At 38.1% G+C, this 19,056-nt stretch overlaps 1 protein-coding gene across 1 annotated transcript in view; it reads left to right on the forward strand.

Annotated features, from left to right (window-relative positions):
• The window catches only part of LOC121326627, a 48,675-nt gene extending 36,418 nt beyond the window's left edge, over positions 1-12,257 (forward strand). Inside the window, exon 3 of the mRNA XM_041269963.1 lies at positions 11,779-12,257. The gene's annotated coding sequence lies outside the window, so the exon portion shown is untranslated. The remainder of the gene's footprint in view (positions 1-11,778) is intronic.
• The last annotated feature ends 6,799 nt before the right edge of the window (positions 12,258-19,056 follow it).

The raw sequence follows: 19,056 nt of genomic DNA on the forward strand, positions 1-19,056 counted from the left end.
GCAACTTGAGACTCTTTTTTGGTCCTTTTTCCTTTGTATAATGGGGATAAAACCGTACCCCTAACCGAGGGACACGTCACATTGGCTCTAAAATTCTACAATTTAATGTTCCGTGACTGTTAACTTACAAGGCACTGAATGGATTAGGCACTCGAGGACCTGGGGAATGGAAGGTTTGGCGTTTACCTTCCAAACCGCACTCTGAGGTCACAGGATTTCTTGTAGAGCTCCTAAATTATGGAATGCTCAGCCTTTGTTTATCAAGAAAGCTGGCACCATTACAGTTTTAAAGTCAAGACTAAAAATGCACATTTTATAAAATGGCTTTCTTATCTTCCGTGGGTTTTTTAATGAAATTTAAACGACGAAAACTTTAGACAAATGTTTAATTTAAATGGTCGTACCATGTACCATACATGGTTTATAACAAAATATTGTGGTTTGTTCTTTTTTTCTGCACTGTACTGTACAGTGCTTTGTCATACATTTGTATAAAAAGCGCTATGTAAATGCAATACAAAAATAAATAAATAAAAATGTACAGTGTCTGTGGACTTTTTTTTAGCTTGCTAAGAGTTACACGGACACTGGAGTAGATGTAGAAAGTGCTATTTGCTTTGTCTGAAACTCCTGGTTAGATCATTAAATTAATATTAACTGTTTCAGATGAGGAACTGTTCCCTGCATTGCCCATGCTTTGTCTGCATGATTTCCTTGTTAACATTCTGCAGTGATACAGCGACTGGACGGGAGATTCAGTGGTTGCTGGGATTGATGGGATTATAAAATTCTGATTCCAGGAAAGCACCAGAGACAAGTCACGGGAGAAAATGAAAACAGTTCCACACCAAATTGAAGGACTCCTCCATCCAAGTGCTATCCATCCCTATGAAAAGACTGGCTTCACCTGCTTAAGAAGAATGGTGGCAATATTGAGAGGGCTACCTTTTTATTACAATCTGATTTTTAATATATGGTTGTGATAGAGATCGAATGACGCTTGGTGTTAGGTCTCCTTCCTGACCTGTGAGGGCACTAGAAAGAAGGAACAGAGTACCCTAAGCAAACGGCAAGACAATATTCCGTAGGGTAGATATGATTTTGGGTAATGTGAAAACCCATGCATTAGTGAACAAGGGTGTGGTCAGACTTTAATCTCTCTTGAGTGGTGTGTTGTGGCAGCCACAAAGTCAGGTGGCGATCTCCTATATTCATGAAGACACGGCAACATACCCCACAGTTAAAGCATATTTATCGGTCTGTGCGATAAAACATAATCTGGTAGTTGGGGTGGTGGAAAGGCTACCACATCCAGTTATTCTGGGTCAAGACTGGCCAAACTACAAAGATTTGGTGAAATTAATGGCAGTCCTGACCGTACACATAAATGTGGCAGAAAAAGTCGAAAGGGAAATGATTGATAATGTTTTTCCCTTTCAAATGGAAATGTTTTCTCCACTGTTTTGCCCGAGAAAAACAAATAAAGAGAGAAGTTTGCGGAAATTGGAGGGAGAATTAATGAGACAAGGCTGGGGGCTGGTGGGAGCCTGCTATAATGGTGAAAAACGCCAGTCAAAGGGGGTCGGAACTCAATGTGACCGAGAGGACGAGGTTACTAGGCCATTAAGGGCAGATGTTACTCCTGCCCCTCTCAATATACCGGACATGTGGCACTCAAATGTGGACATAGTGTGGGGCCAGAAAAACGACCCCTCACTGGTGCACACTTGGGGACAGGTCCGGTCTATTGAAGGTAAGGATGTTGAAGGCACTGGGGCACTAGTATTTCCACATTTCATTATCAAGGGGCAATTACGTTATAGGGTAAACCTGCCCACGGGCACAGGACAGCCTGTAACACAATTATTGGTTCCCCAGTCCTGTCGGCTGGAAGTCATGAGGCTGGCACATGATATCCCTTTTGCGGGGCACCTTGGAGCTGACAAGACAAGGGAACGGATAATGGCTCGATTTTTTTTTTGGCTAGGACTTTATAAAGATGTGTCGAAATATGTAGCCACGTTCCCAGACTGCCAGCAACTAGTGCCGGGTCGATTGCGCCATGCCCCTTTGGTCCCACTGCCGATTATTTCCACCCCCTTTGAACACATCACAATGAACATAGTCGGCCCTTTTCTACCTTCTGACTCCGGGTATGTGCATATGTTAGTGGTGGTTACGCAATGCGATACCCGGAGGCAGTTCCATTGAGGTCCACTAGTGCTGCGGCGATAGCCAAAGAACTAGTGCAGATTTTGGCAAGAGCACAGATCCCTAAGGAGATATTGACTGATCATGGCTTGTCTAAAAATGTGGTGCAGTATATGCTCCTAATTAGAGATCGCCTAGATTTGTCGGTCGTTTGGCCCAGGACAACAGCAGCATTACAATCAAAATGCATTGATTTGAACCCTTCGACCTGGAGACAAGGTAATGCTGCTACTTCCCTCATCAGAATCTAAACTATGTGCTAAATGGCTGTGCAATATGAAGTGATTCGGGCTATAAGAAAGGTGAATTGTGAAATTAGACAGCCCGATCGCTGTAATGAAATAGAAATTTATCATATAAATTTATTAAAGCCCTGGGAGGCAAGAGAGGTCTTATTTATAGCCCCAAGCAATGCAGAGGATGATCTGGGCCCTGAGCTAGAAACCTCTAGCATAAAGAACATTTCAATGGGAGAACAATTACTTCCTGATCAGCAGCGTGAGCTGCTCATGTTAATTGAGGAATTTAGCGATGTTTTTTCTAATGTGCCCGGTACTAACCTTGCTGAATATAACCTTATCTCTCCACCAGGTGTCGCTGTGCGAGAGAGACCGTACCGGATCCCAGAAAGTCAAAGAGATGGTGTTCACAGGAGGTATGGGACATGCTCGAACTTGGGGTGATTGAACCTTCCAGGAGCGAGTGGTGCAGTCCGATTGTCATAGTGGCCAAAAAGGACGCACCAACCGTTTTTGTGTTGATTTCCCTAAGGTAAACGCTATTGCCAAGTTTGATACATATCCCATGCCTCGACGAACTTCTCGATAGACTGGGGAAGGCAGGGTTTATTTCCACTCTGGACCTGACGAAAGGATACTGGCAAATCCCGTTAACTCGTAGTTCCAGAGAGAAAACTGCATTTTCAATGCCAGAGGGACTGTTCTATTTCACAACCATGCCGTTTGGGCTACGTGGTGTGCCCGCTGCCTTTCAGAGACTGATTTTACATCAGATTTTACTGATCAGGTTTTACATCCACATCATGAATATGTGGCAGCATATATTGATGATGTGGTCATTTACAGCTCCACCTGGCTAGAGCATTTGGCTAGAATCACAGCCGTCCTTCAGTCTCTGAGGGTAGCCCAGCTAACAGCCAACCTACGAAAATGCCAACCTGCATTTGCCAAAAAAGAGACACAATAGTTGGGATTTATAATGGGGAATGGGAGGGTGAAACCCATTGTCAGCCAGGCCCAGGCCTTGGTGAACGCGACAATCCCCAAAACCAAGGCTCAGGTGAGGTCTCTATTGGGGTTGGCCGGTTATTACCATCGCTTTATCCCCGAGTAGGCCACAGTGGTCAATCCCTTAATTGACTTCACCAGGGAGCAGAATGTCAGGGGGAGTTTGATACTGTCAAACAGAAACTGTGCCAGGCCCCCGCTCTCATTACTCCAGACTTCACCAAGAGATTCTTCCTCCACACTGATGTGTCAGATGAGGGTTTGGGTGCAGTCCTGTCCCAAATGGTAAACGGAGTAGAACATCTCATATTGTACATTAATAAAAAAAAATGCTCCCTCGGGATCGCAACTGCTCTGTCGTCGAAAAGGAGTGTTTAGCCATTAAATGGGCTACTCACTCTTTAAGATACTACTTGCTGGGGCACTCATTTGAACTCACATTGTGTGGGTGAGAAAAGACAGGACTTTTTGGTTGCGGGTCAAACCTGTGGGATTTTACAAACAGGAGTGATACACGCCGCTGTACCACTTCCATCATTGTTATTGCTTGCAGGTTCTGCCATAAGCCTCTGGACATTATAATCATTACTAAACACCCTTGCACCTGTAAATCATTTGTCTGTGTGATTTAATCCGCTCTGCACTGCACTCACCTGCACGTATTCACCATTTTGCCACAGTGATCAAGGTTTTCTTTGCTTTTAAATTGTCTGTCTGCCTTTTCTCAGATTCAGAATATTTCACTGGCTAACTCAGGATAGTAATCGAGATATGTCGGTGTACAGTTTACATTTTTTCCCCTGCAAAATTGATAAAGCTGCTGACTTTAACGTGTCCATTAAGAAGCCAGGGAAGTATTTTATTTCTCATTTGGCAGCACACACATTGATTCCTTTGAAGCTTTGGGCTGCTTTAGTTCAAATGTCTATTGGTTGTAAATCTGAGTAGTTATCTCCTGCACCCAGGGGGGTTTATAGAGACCAGTAAGTTTGTATTCACCCTTTACTGCCTCACCAATACTATGTGAGCCTACATTAAATACATTAAGGAATTCTGTCACCTATGTATCTCATTTATGATATGTGTCAGCAGGAAAGCTTGCACGGGTGTTGAAAGTGAGACTAATAATCAAACTAGTCACTCATTCTTACCTGTAGCCTCACATTGATGACCCAGAAAGCCCTTGTGGGGCCCTGACCAGAAAGACTTGTTCTAGTGTCCGTGCTGAGATGAAATATGTCACGACAAACAGAATCAAAGTAAGAATTGGAAACCAAATATATAATATATATAATGATATGTGGTTGACAGAGTTTTTAAACCTTAGAATAACTTCTGAAATTACTGTAAAGAAAGGGTAAGGTAGGTGTTACTGTTACTGAGTATGTAAAATATGTATTTATCAGACACAATTATCAGATATTTTCATCTAATTAGAAAATATTTCCCATGATTTTAATAGCAGCCAGAATCATGGTACCTTACTTATCATAAAAAATATCCCTACCAAGTTTCATCACAATTAAATAAGTGGTTCTTAAGATACAGCTAAAATGCAAATGTCATATAAAGCTACGGCCAAAGGTTTTGCATTACCTAGAATTTTAGGATTGAGAAATCATTTAAAAAAAGAAAAACACACACACACAAAAAAAAAAAAAAACAATATGAAAATAATTTAGATCTTTTATTTCATGTAATCACAGAAGCTGAAAAATGATATCACAAAAGTCTACTGGAATCCATAACAGTGGTACAGTATTTCATATTAGATTTTAAAATGGCACATTTTTCAATTTTTGTCAGTTTTTAACATAACTTTATTCACCAGGTTTAATTTGCCTTTATGAAGCAACACTTGTTAATTCTAAAGGATAATGCAAAACATTTGGCCATAGTTGTATGTGCATGTTGTCCTCTCCACTAGATAAGAGTCTCTTTCAGGACATCTGAAAGATACAGTGGACCATTCAAAGAAACACACATTCTAGAAGCATAGACCAGACTTGTGATTTGTAGATGGAGCTGCTATCCCATGGTATAGTACAGTACAGTAAAAAGCAGGAGCATCAACATGCCAAAATGCAGTATCTGCTCGTTACTGCAAAAAGGTATTGCATATGATCAAAACCAAAGCTTTACTAAGCTGATGTATATGTCTTACTTAAACATGAGGTGCTGCTCATTGCATGGGTAAACCAGAGACTGCGCCTGCAGCCCACATGCTGGGGTCTGCTAATGTATCTTAAAGAGATTGTGCTTTTGAAGTGTTGTTTCCAAGTTCAGTCCTAGGAGAGTGTTTACTTTATCTCCTGATCTGGAAGCAGCTGTTGAGTATGTTCAGAACCCATCTGGATAGTGTTTGAAATGTGCTCTCGGTAGAAAGTTCTGTGTGAGTGGGGTGCAGCAGGATGTTTTCTAAATGCTTGCTGATGTTCACTGTTCTGAAGGAGGGGTTCTTTTGTTCTGTTACAAAATATTGTGGGAAGACCAGACTCCGGCCCAGTTTCATGGTTGAGTGAAAAAAAAAAGGGTCAGTTATTGTTCAACAGCTAAAAAATATCACAACTGTCTTAAATGTTTTTACTCCCATTAGTTGAGACTTTTTTTTTACAAGTTATTTCTTCCTCTCTCACGCACTTTTTCTTTATCTGTTTTTTGCTTATTGGCTTTTTAAAGTAAAGCCATGGCACAGTTCTCTCAATAGTAGGGGGCACTGAATTAAATATTGTTTTTCTGATGCCTAGTTTCATAGCACTTAACATCATTCTTGATCATTTTGTAGTTCAATAAATAAAAATGATTTTGAGGCTGACCTGCATCTTTTCTTATTTTAGAACTACTGTTGTGGAATTAGTCATACAAAGAAATTATGAAAGTATGAAAAATAAACCAGCCACCTGCCACAATCTCGTTCACTGTAAAAAGAATACTGCTTGTGATACAACACCGTCCCCACTAGAGGACACTGTGTATGTTTATATGCCCAGAGTTAAGCACTATTCCAACAAACCTATAATTTCTCACTCTACTATCTGGACTTGTACTTCAAAACTCTTTATTGATTAAATCTACATTTTTGTACTAGCTAAATTACATCAGGTCTGGACAGAACAGAAATACACTTTTCTGATTTGAAATACATTTTTTCATAAATATAGCTTTTCAAGTTATATTACAGGCTGACAAGATCTGGACAAAGATGCAAATGAAGACAATCACTGCACAATAAACCATCCAAATCACAGCTGTGGTAGATGTACTGTAAGTGATTAAAGTGGTAGAGGACTCATACATTTCTGCCTTATTGACCGACTAATCTCATAAATACTGAGCCCACATTTCCCAAAATGTTCTGAAACTCTTTCCCCCACCTCTCCACCACCAGTTTTGTAAATGTACCTCTCCTCTGGGTAGTCAGTGGTCCTCCATCTCCCAGCATTGGCTGACCTCTGGTTGATGTAGGAGATCACACCTCAATTGAGTGAAGCTCCTGCTGGACTGGAAAATGAGATCCTCATTAAAAAGGATACTTAAGCAATTAGATATATCAAAGCTGTAGTTTTTGGCTGGGTTTTTGTAGTCACTGCCAATCTAACCTAATTGTATGGAAGCTGTAATATCAAAGGTATATGGCAGCTGGACATTGAAACCTGTGTGTGTCCTAATCAGCCTGTATTTTAACGTGAAAAGCTATATATTTATTTGGAAGAGTGTACAGTACACCTCTGCTCTGTCCAGACCCGGTGTCCTCATTCTTAGCCACTGAGATGCCAGAGCGTGTAGCCTTTAGGTTGTAAAACTTACCTCTGGTCTTGAAAGTTGTTGGCTTGTTTCCAGATTTTTTCACAAAAATTATTATAGGAAAGAGTAGGGTGAATGAGGAAGTGGGAGCCACACAAGGTAAGCATAGATATGATTTTAAGTAACAAAAAGGAAGACCATTGGTAACCAGATTGCACAAGATGACTCATCTTATCCAATAAGAGACGCAAAGTATTACTTACTACACATATGGTCAAAACTCATTTAGTAAACATGTTTCAATAATGATTTTGAAATGGAATATCATGTTTTGCTACGGAACACAAAGCAACAGTGTGCTGTTAAAGGCTCAGTCTGTATCATTGTATTGTTTAGGCCTCGATTAAACTTGGAATGCCCAAAGCACTGTTGTGAAAATAGAGCACTCAGTCTGCACATGGGAAGTCAGGGGGATTACCCAGATGTGACTCAAAGATATCCTCTTTAAGTACTGCACTTTCATATTCATCAGACCTTTAAGAAATACGTATTTGAAATGTGTGGTCTTTGAAGATTAGCGAGGGGTGGGATCACAGTTTGGCTTTGAAAACTAGCTTAGTCTTAATATACAAGCTCACAAAAGCACACAGAATCTCCATAATCCCTTTAGATCATGCAAAATCATCTTAAAAGTTTTTTTTTTTCTCTGTTGTTATACCAGAAGCTATATTAATTCAGCACAAAGCAATATAATTTTGCCCGGATGCATGTTATAAAGGGGATTTCCTCTGCTGTAAGCTACTCATGTAAAAACATACCACTGCCTGACAAGATAACCATTCGTTATTTCATTTGTGATGTTTAGGGAACCAAATGCTAAAAACAATCTAATTTTTGAAGACATGGATGAATCAATTTGAAACGATTCTCACTGAATTTATAAAGTTTTGTTTAGTATTTCTAAGTTCAGCATTATTGGATGTTTTAATCATGTAATTATGGAGATACTGTGGTACAGTGACCTAAGAAGTGCAGACTAACTGAAAGTAATGTGTGCAAACAACCTAGTAAAGTGCTAGATACACAGTGCCTATAGAAAGTCTACAACCCCTTTCAAAATGTTCACCTTTTGTTGCCTTATTGCCTGGAATTAAAATGCATTAAAATATATATTTTCATTTATCTACACATCCTACCCTACAACTTCCAAGTGAAAAAATAAATTCTACAAATTAGTAGAAAATTAATTAAAAATAAAAACTGAAATAGCTTGGTTGGTTAAGTGTCCACCCTCCTTGTCATATCAATTCTAAATTAGCTCAGGTGTAACCAATCGCCTTCAAAATCACACACCAAGTTAAGTGGCCTCCACACCTGTGTTAAATTGTAGTGATTCACATGATTTCAGGATCAATTCAGCAGTTCCTGTAGGTTCCCTCTGCTGGGTAGTGCATTTCAAAGCAAAGACTCAAACATGAGCACCAAGGCGCTTTCAAAAGAACTCCAGGACAAAGCTATTGAAAGGCACAGATCAGGGGATGGGTATTAAAAATATCAAAGGCCTTGAATATCCCTTGGAGCACGGTCAAGACGATTATTAAGAAGTGAAACGTGTACGGCACCACCAAGACCCTGCCTAGATCAGGCCGTCCCTCCAAACTGGATGACCGAGCAAGAAAGAGACTGATCAGAGAGCCTACCAAGAGGCCAATGGCAACTTTGTAATAGCTACAGGCTTTTATGGCCAAGACTGGTCAAAGTGTGCATGTGACAACAATATCCCAAGCACACCACAAATCTGGCCTGTATGATAGGATGGCAAGAAGGAAGCCATTACTCAAGAAAGCCCACCTTGAATTCCATTTAAAGTATGCAAAAAAACACTCAGGAGATTTTGTAGCCATGTGGGAAAAAAGTTTTGTGGTCTGACAAAACTAAAATTGAACTTTTTGGCCTAAATGTAAAACATTATATTTGGCGCAAACCCAACACAGCGCATCACCCAAAGAACACCATCCCTAATGTGGGGCATGGTGGTGGCAGCATCATATTATGGGGATGTTTCTCATCAGCAGGGACTGGGACTTCTCAGGATAGAAGGGAAAATGAATGGAGCAAAGTACAGAGAAGTCCTTGAGGAAAACCTGCTGCCCTCTGCAAGAAAGCTGAAACTAGGACGGAAGTTCACCTTTCAGCAGGACAAGGACCCAAAGCACATAGCCAAAGACACATTGGAGTTGCTAAGGAACAAAAAGGTAAATGTCACTGAGTGGCCCAGTCAGAGCCCCAACCTAAATCGAATAAAAAATTTGTGGCATTATTTGAAGATTGCTGTCCATCAGCGCTCCCCAAGGAATTTGACAGAGCTTGAACAGTTTTGTAAAGGAGAGTGGTCAAATATTGCCAAATCTAGGTTTGCAAAGTTGGTAGAGACAAATCACAATAGACTCACAGCTGTAATTGCTGCCAAAGGTGCTTCCACCAAGTATTAACTCAGGGGGGTGGAGACTTATCCAATTATGATCTTTCAGCTTTGTATTTTTAATAAATAATTTTTTCCCAATAATTTTTTTTCCCCTTAACAGTGTGGAGTATGGTGTGTAGATAAGTGGAAAAAAATCCTAATTTAAATTAAGAAAACTCTGAGACTCTAACACAACAAAATGTGAAAAAAGGTCAAGGGGGTGTAGACTTTCTATAGGCACTGTCATTTTTTCTGCTATAATTTGTGTTACTTACTACATAGCAAATATAAGTGTAAAAGTAAGATTTCTAGAATAATATTTGATTAGCTATAACCCCATTAAGGCCTTTTGAACTGTGGTGGTACACTAGACATAGATTTGATGCCTTCACCTGCCAAGTTTTACAGCTCTACTGACTTTATAACTGTGCTGAAGAAGCCTTTAGCAAACAGGGCCCTCTTCTGTTGACACACATTACATTGTGGCTTCTCTAGATTCAGTTAATGGTTAATTGTCGTTATTGGAATGGGTTCATCTTGGGAAGTAAGAGCATTCTGTTTCTCAAAAGAGCAGCTGCGCTATTCAACTGGAAAGTTTAATTGCTGAAAGACCTTGAATGTAGGGATTCTTATCACACGCGGTGGCATACCAAATTGAAACCTAATAACTGTATAAACCTAAGCAGGATGCATTGAAAATGGCCTCAACAGAAAATGTGTCATTTGGATTGGTACTGTGTATTTGCAGACTTTCATGACTTCAGTCAATACTTGACTTAGTTTCTTATAGTTTTACCTTAGACTTTTTTTTTTTTATGACCACACAAATACCTAATGGCATTATGGTTTTAATGGAATATAGGGCTTCTGGACTGATTTACAGACTCCTTACATTTTGTACCAGGGTTGTTCAAGTGACACATACTCTGGTGAAAAAGGTACCATAAATAGGAATGCAATTATTCATAGTGCATTGATGAATTGGGATGCTTTCTTTACACGATGTATCATATTGTAATTGAGGTATGTATCATCTGTATTGTTATACAAGGTAAATAGCACTGCATAACTCATTGTACTATAGTTCACCAAGTAAGTGTTACATGATCATTTGATATTATTATGTATCATATACAACATGTATCGTGATCCATGTTCTATATGATGCATAATATCATTTGATAAGGTGGTGTGACTTTATACATCAGTTAGGATAATCCATCATAAGAAAATGCCCCTTCATGCTCTACAAAGCACGTAAGCTCATGTGCCACAGATACTTAGAAATCCTGCTTGTATTCCTTTCTGTGTTTTGCACATTGCTCAGTAATGCTATCATATATCAGATTAGGTGTGACAATGAGATTCTAAGTATCTGCAAGACAGGTAGCCCCCAGGAATTTAAAGGTAGAGCAGTGACAGCCATTCTGGGAGCTGACAGAACAGACTCCCACAGGCGTTCTTGGGTCTAAAGGCTTAAACATCCCGTCCCTGTGAATCCTTAGGGAACATGTTTTCAATGGGGATGTTAAGGTCTTGCTACTCTTTGCATCTCAAATAACACTAAATGCAACGACCTGCAGTATTGTCACCTTTCATAGAAACAGTTTGGGATACCATTACTGTATAATATCCGGTCATTATCCAAACAAACCACAGTTCCAAATGATTACTGCCTTTATGTACATCCGTTCATAGCTATATCATCTTGGGAATCATTATTCAGGAAACTTCTTATTGATATTTCATATTGCACTCGGCTTTTTCGTCATACTAATCGTTTTTCATGTACAGCTGTAGTGGGGGATGTACTGCATGTTACTGACATACTTCTTCCTTAAGGGCAGTGAGTGTGGATACGGAAGCAGTGACTTGCAGCAGGGAGATGCAGCTTTTATATATTCCAGAATACATTGCAAAGAGTCTGAATCAGTCATGTGTCAATAAGATGTGCTAAACTAGGGAAGATTAAAGTAAACCAACACCAGTGATTTCTATTTTAGTTTAAAAATGAAGATGATCGACACAACAATACAGTCAAGCGCAACATGTGAAATATTTCCACATGACACGGTCAACACTCATTCTGTTTTATTTCCTTTTGTCTTTCAGCAGTCTGGGGATGCCTTGATGCAGGAGCACTGCCATTGACAGACTCACTATATGTCTGATATAAGCCAGAGAAGCATTAGAAGGGCTTGTGTTGTCATGGTGCAGGGCCCTGGATGTGCTCAGCTTCTGAAGATCTCTTCATGTTGGTGATAAAAGTGAAATGCTCATTCAGCCTCACAGAGCCCCAAGGCTGCTGCCCATCTGTAATTAATAACATCGGTATCGCTTATTGAAAATCCCCACTGCTCTGTACCAACAGCCATCTTCACTGCATGGACATCATAAACCGCATTACATTAAAAAATACAGCTGATTTTAATATTGATTTTCATAATCAAGCAAAGTACAACAGCATGTGTTTAAAACACATACATATCTATTATAGTATGTGCTTAGTGATTTAAATGAAAAACTATGACATACAATATTTGTCCTGGGTGGTGACTGAAGTAATGCAAGTCCTGGTTTGTGCAGCTACTGTAGACCACTGTGACCTCAACTTGAACTTGGAACCTACTATATTATATATATATATAATTATATTATATATATATATATATTATATATTATATAGATATATATATATATATTCCATTATCCTTTAAAACACTAACGCAATTCTCTGGCATTTACATTTTTACTGACAGATGTGCACTAAAGAGACTTCTGCCCTTTTACATGTTAGATTGTTTTGACATTTGTGCACAGATTCTGATGATCTCAGTGGCGGTATCAGGAAGTATCAAAAACTTCAAATATCACAAGTTGAAAGTATTTTTAACACAAGAAAAGTGGGGCAGTGATAATGATAAGAGTGTGAATAAGAGGTAAGGTAAATGGATTTGAAAACCTTGGCTAGCACTCCTTTAACTGTTTATTATGCACGTTCTCTATAATCCTCTACACAGCAATCAATATTTGTCATATTTCATAAATTCTATTTTGTATTCTGAACATCTTATTTGAACACATTATGTGCTGATGCATTTCCAACAAAACAATCAAACACATTCTGAAGGGGGGCGTTTGTTTATGTTGGACAGTTTTGTTTGAAATGAGTAATTTAAAAACTGGACAACAATTGGGGTCATGTAATTATATAATAGAACAAAATGAAGAACGGATATTCATACACAATGGGGAATTCATAAAAAGATTTACTGTTATTAGCAAGTGCTAGTAACCCCATTTCTAAAAAAAAAAAAAAAATGCAAAACTAGAAATACATTACTAGTCATTGAATTAAATTTCTGGGTTATTACTTTTTACTGTAGTGCTTATGCCATTTATACTTTGTCAATGTCCCCCTTTGTCAAGTTTTTATTATATATATAAAATGGCAAAGAAATGCACTAGTATTTATTTTAACAAAACAAAAAACTGAAAATCAGCAAAAATGTATTTATTTTAGTTTTTTCCTAGTAATATCCTGACATACTATAAACCCAAACTAGACATCATAAATGTAAACAATGAAGGACAAATCTCACATGATTTTGCACCATTTGAGCAGCCAGATCCAAACTGCACAAGATGACAATAAGAGACAGCCTACACATGACATATTCAGTAGTTTATAGTGCTTTCCACAATTAGCAGCATTTAAGCAAATAACAACGAAATAACAAAATTATGGTCTCTTATGAAAGCTAAAATAATTTTTCATCAGCTTTGCTTCTTGTCAGAAAATTTTACAAAGTGCATATTAAAAAAAAAAAGAATACTTTTTTAAGAATACCCATACTCAAACCAAGAATGCATCGCTTAAGCCATTTTGCAAAACGTTCAGTTTTTTTCTTAATATATTGCTGTAGGGTTATTATTCTGTTTTTCGAAGCCAGTGAAGATGCTGAGCCTGTTTTCAGATCACTGAGAGACTCTCATGAAGCTGCATGATGTAGCTGATGGGTTGTCAAATGCTTTTGCCCTGCCAAGGACCACACTCTTCAAAAGGAAAGTACAGCACTAATCTAAGCAGCTGAATGGTCCTTTGTGATTTAGAGCAGTAGGTGGAAAAAAATCCCCCATCAATAATTTAATGGATAAACCTCATTAAATCTGAACTGTGGCTGGATATGGACTGATCAGACACATAAGACACACCATGCAATATGTCTCATCATTGACTCAATTCATTAGTGATGAAAAACAAACAGGAAAAAAGATTACTATGTACAGTCTTGTTTAATATTCATTGTAAATTGAGCAGTTTTCCCATTTCTCTATTCTATGCATGTGTTATAGTTTACCTGGTTTGTGGTGTTTTCTGAGCTACCTAATACCTATGCTTTAGTATGTGTTTACTATACTTTATTAAACTTTGCTATGCTTTTCTCTAAGGTAAACTTTAACAAGAGATCTTCATTATTTTATTCACATTACCATCACATTGAAATGTATGGTTTGAGTATAAACATAAACTGATATTATTACTTTATACTCACAAGTGAGATTATTACTTTATGTTCTTATAAATCAAATGTCTTAACACAACTGCTTTAAATTTGGCCTTGCTTAAAAAAAGTAAAGTTTACACGTTAACAACTTGCTGTTTAAACTTGATGTAGAGTCATGTTTTGACATACACAGTAGTGTGGGGAAGACTGCAGTTCGTTTTACAGCTAGTGGTATCTACAGTGTGTTGAACATGTACAGTATTGATGTAAACTACTGAATGAAAATGCAATTCATGAAAATTTAGTGAATCAATGAATGTTACAAAGATTGTGAGCTGGTTATTGATAAACCAATGAAGTCAGCTCCAATGATTGTCTAATAAAATCCAGTGGTGTCTTATTCCGGTGGTTATAAGAGAATCAAATTGACCCTTCAGACAGAGGGTACTCACATTTAATAAAAAAAGGATAGAAATTATAGTCGATACACATAGGGGAGTCAATAGACAAGTTCATTTCTGTAAATGTACTCTATAATACAGTAGTTTGATTAAAGATTAGACAAATTCCATAACAAATATTGAAATAAACTCCTGCTGTCACTTGTAGGAAAAAGGTCCTATCTTTATAGACACATGTCCTTTTTATAACAAGTGAAAGTAAATTGAATAATGATGGTGTAATCTAATTACTTTGCTGGTGAATTGCTGGATTGCAGCACAGGTAATGCAAAACGCTTCTGTTTTTAAAAGCCCTGTTACTATTGGCTGGTTAGGACTGCTGTGCTGTCTTCTGCAAGAACAATAAAACATGAAATACTTTGGATTGGTGCCACAGAGTTTGGCCTCCTTGTGGAACAAGAGCTATTATTAACCACAGGGGTATGCAAGGAAAAAAGTTCTGCCAAAGAAATGAAGGCATGTATTCAGTTTCAGCTTGGGACACATTGTTCATCAGCTCTACTACAATGAGAAATCATAGAAACGTATTGTTTACACTGCCTTTAAGACTCTTACCCTTTTAGTGTGAGCATTATAGTTTCAGTTTAATTAATATAGTGTGCATAGGAGGCCTGAAGAGCGCCTATTATTATTAACACATCAAAGGATACTAAACACTCCCTTTTAAATGTATAATGTTGTATTTATTCTAAATATGTCCTAAGTATGTACTTATTAAAAGCTGGGAGCACATAGCATCCTTATTAGTAAGCTGCATGTAGTGTAAAACAACACACTCCACACAATGGTGGAGGACAGGACCCATTTAAGGAAAGATACTGTACACTTGCCTACCCTATCTAGGTTTGTGTCGTGCTTATCTCATTGTTAGAAACTGAATACTAATTTGACTACGTTTAGTGATATTGTTTTCTATTCTAGCTGTTATATTACAAAGGTGGCAGTTGTTTTAAGAACTTATTGTAAATCTGAATTGTAGATCTTTACAAAGTACAGTAAACCAACACAATTTCTTAATTTAGTGAAAAAGAAATGACCATCAGTGCTTGTCAATTTAGTGCTCATGAAAAGTTTGATACAGTGGCACTGGAATGGTTTGTCTTGTCATTGATGCTTTGTAATCAGAATGCTGGTGTGTGCATGTCTGTATGTGCAATATATATTTTTAGATTTTTACATCCTGTACCATTATTTTTAGTGTTCTTTTTTAGAATGGGTAAAGTTAGTACTTTCCATTATGATATTTTATTTGATACTGGAAAATAGTAAGGTTTTATGACAAGTTTGTATTTATAATTCTTCTAAAAGAGTCTTGTAACACTCTTTGTAAATATTGGTACTTGATTCAATAAAATGTTTGTTCATTAAATGCTTTAATGTCCTCCTTTGTTGTTTGTTTAATGGTTTTATGTTGCGATGTAATTGAATCTATCTTTAACACACAGCAGACAGGAAAAATGGTCTTCATCTGAATCAAAGCGCAAACACAGTCGGTAAAACAAACAACAGTAACAGAAAAGTAAAGTATGTCATGATAATAACAGATAAGGAAAGTCTAAAAAGTGTACACCCCTTTGAACTTTTTTTACATTTTGTCAGTGCTTCAGTTACATGCATTAAAAAAAATTGTTCCACTTATCTACACACCATACTCCACACTGTTAAGGAGAAAAAAGTTTTTATTGAGAAAAAAATTATTTATTAAAAGTACAAAAGTGAAAGATCATAATTGGTTAAGTCTCCACCCCCCCTGAGTTAATATTTGGTGGAAGCACCTTTGGCAGAAATTACAGCTGTGAGTCTGTTGTGATAGGTCTCTACCATCTTTGCAAACCTAGATTTGGCAATATTTGACCATTCTTCTTTACAAAACTGTTCAAGCTCTGTCAAGTTCCTTGGGGAGCGTTGATGAACAGCAATCTTCAAGTCATGCCACACATTTTTGATTGGATTTAGGTCAGGGCTCTGACTAGGCCACTCAAGGACATTTACCTTTTTGTTCATTAACCACTCCAGTGTAGCTTTGGCTGTGTGCTTTGGGTCGTTGTCATGCTGAAAGGTGAACTTCTGTCCCAGTTTCAGCTTTTTTGCAGAGGGCAGCAGGTTCTCCTCGAGGACTTCTCTGTACTTTGTTCCATTCATTTTCCCTTCTATCCTGAGAAGTGCCCCAGTCCCCGCCGATGAGAAACATCCCCATAACATGATGCTGCCTCCACCATGCTTCACAGTAGGGATGGTGTTCTTTTGGTGATGCGCTGTGTTAGGTTTGCGCCAAACATAATGCTTTGCATTTATGCCAAAATGTTTAATTTTAGTTTCGTCAGACCACAAAACTTTTTGTCACATGGCTACAGAATGTATATTTTTTTTGCATTCTTCAAACAGGATTCAAGGTGGGGTGTGACAAAGTGCCCGCCTCTGTGTATATTATCTGTTATGTTGCGTGTGGTTTGTTAAATGTTGGTGTATAGTCATTGGTACATGGGATATAAACGGGTCTGTGTAACACAAGTGTTTAAAATGTATATTTGTATTTAGGCACGAGGATTGCACAGCACTTCACGTGCAAGTAAAAAGTAATAATATGTGACCACGGGGAATTGCACTTTATTAATTCACGTGCAGTTGTACTGAGACTCCAATTGAATGATTGATTAGCAATCGAGTCTTGGTACAGCTGCATAAAAACAGCATGTTTTCACCCACTCGCGGTTGGGTGTTCAGTGAGTGGAGAACGAGAGAGAGAGGAGGAGAAATCGTTTACAATTGCTATTGCGTGCTGGTGGGACCAGCACGATACTTGTGTGTTCAAAACTCACTGTGTGTGTCTGTCTGTGCACCGTTTTGTTAAGTATAGTCCGTTTTTGTTTGTGTCTTTTATTTTGGCGTAGAGTACTGTGTCCTGTTGTTTCTGTTTGTTCAACTGTTTTATTTTACAATAAACTGGAGCAAGTAAACGCCATCATCTTTTCAATTCATCTGTCCTGTGTTTTGTGTATTCATTTCCTGGTTCTGACGCCGCCCACTTCAGCCATCTCTGTGACAGTGGGCTTTCTTGAGTAATGGCTTCCTTCTTGCCACCCTACCATACAGGCCAGATTTGTGGAGTGCTTGGGATATTGTTATCACATATACACTTCGACCAGTCTTGGCCATAAAAGCCTGTAGCTCTTGTAAAGTTGCCATTGGCCTCTTGGTAGCCTCTTTGATCAGTCTCCTCCTTGCTCGGTCATCCAGTTTGGAGGGACGGCCTAATCTAGGCAGGATCTTGGTGGTGCCATACACATTCCACTTCTTAATAATCATCTTGACCATGCTCCAAGGGATATTCAAAGCCTTTGATATTTTTTTTTTATACCCATCCCCTGATCTGTGCCTTTCATCAGCTTTGTCCTGGAGTTCTTTTGAAAGCGCCTTGATGCTCATGGTTGAGTTTTTGCTTTGAAATGCACTACCCAGCAGAAGGAACCTACAGGAACTGCTGATTTTATCATGAAATCAAGTGAATCACTACAATTTAACACTGGTGGAGGCCAGTTAACTCTGTGTGTGTTTTGAAGGCGATTGGTTACACCTGAGCTAATTTAGGATTGCTATGACAAAGGGGGTGGACACTTATCCAACCAAGTTATTTCAGTTTTTATTTTTAATTAATTTTCTACAAATTTCTAGAATATTTTTTTCACTTAGAAGTAAAATGATAAATGAAAAAAAAAAAAAAATTCCAATGCATTTTAATTCCAGGCTATAAGGGAACAAAAGGTGACCTTTTTGAAAGGGGGTGTAGGCATTGTATATAATTTTTTTATTATTGGTGTTTTATTTTTCTTACATGCTAAATGGTGTTGTGAATTACTTGATGGGGGCAATTTTTAAAGCATTTACTCTTGTCCTATAATTAAGTCTTATTTTTTAATGAACATTTCATGTTAATGTTACGAAAAAAAGAAAAACAAACCAAGAATGCTTAAGAAAACTTGAATTACATTACTTACTGGCTGTTCTAGTTTTGAAAAAAACCCTAAAAAGCAACAGGTGCTTTTCTTAAAATTAATTAATTAAACAGTGGCACAAATGCTTTGAAACTATGGTTGCTAATGGGGTAAACCATACACACACCCACATACACAGAAATGCACTATCATTTCATTTTTTATATCTATAATTCAGATACACAACAACATTTCAAATAGTGCACTGCACCTTCCCAGAAAAGTTCTAAAAGGGTCTCTATGATGAGTTTAGAAAGATGATGTCTATTCTATAATTAATATCTCTGTAATCAGACTGGCTCTGGAGAAAGGCTGCTTGGCATCTGATTGCATATTTGTTTACGGGTGTAGTGGAAGGTGGTGGGCAATTCACTGACACACACGGGAGACAAAAGGTCTCCATCCTACGCTCAGCTATTCTCTATACAC

The sequence above is a fragment of the Polyodon spathula genome, chromosome 14 (assembly GCF_017654505.1).
Source record: "Polyodon spathula isolate WHYD16114869_AA chromosome 14, ASM1765450v1, whole genome shotgun sequence".
Lineage (NCBI taxonomy): Eukaryota > Metazoa > Chordata > Actinopteri > Acipenseriformes > Polyodontidae > Polyodon > Polyodon spathula.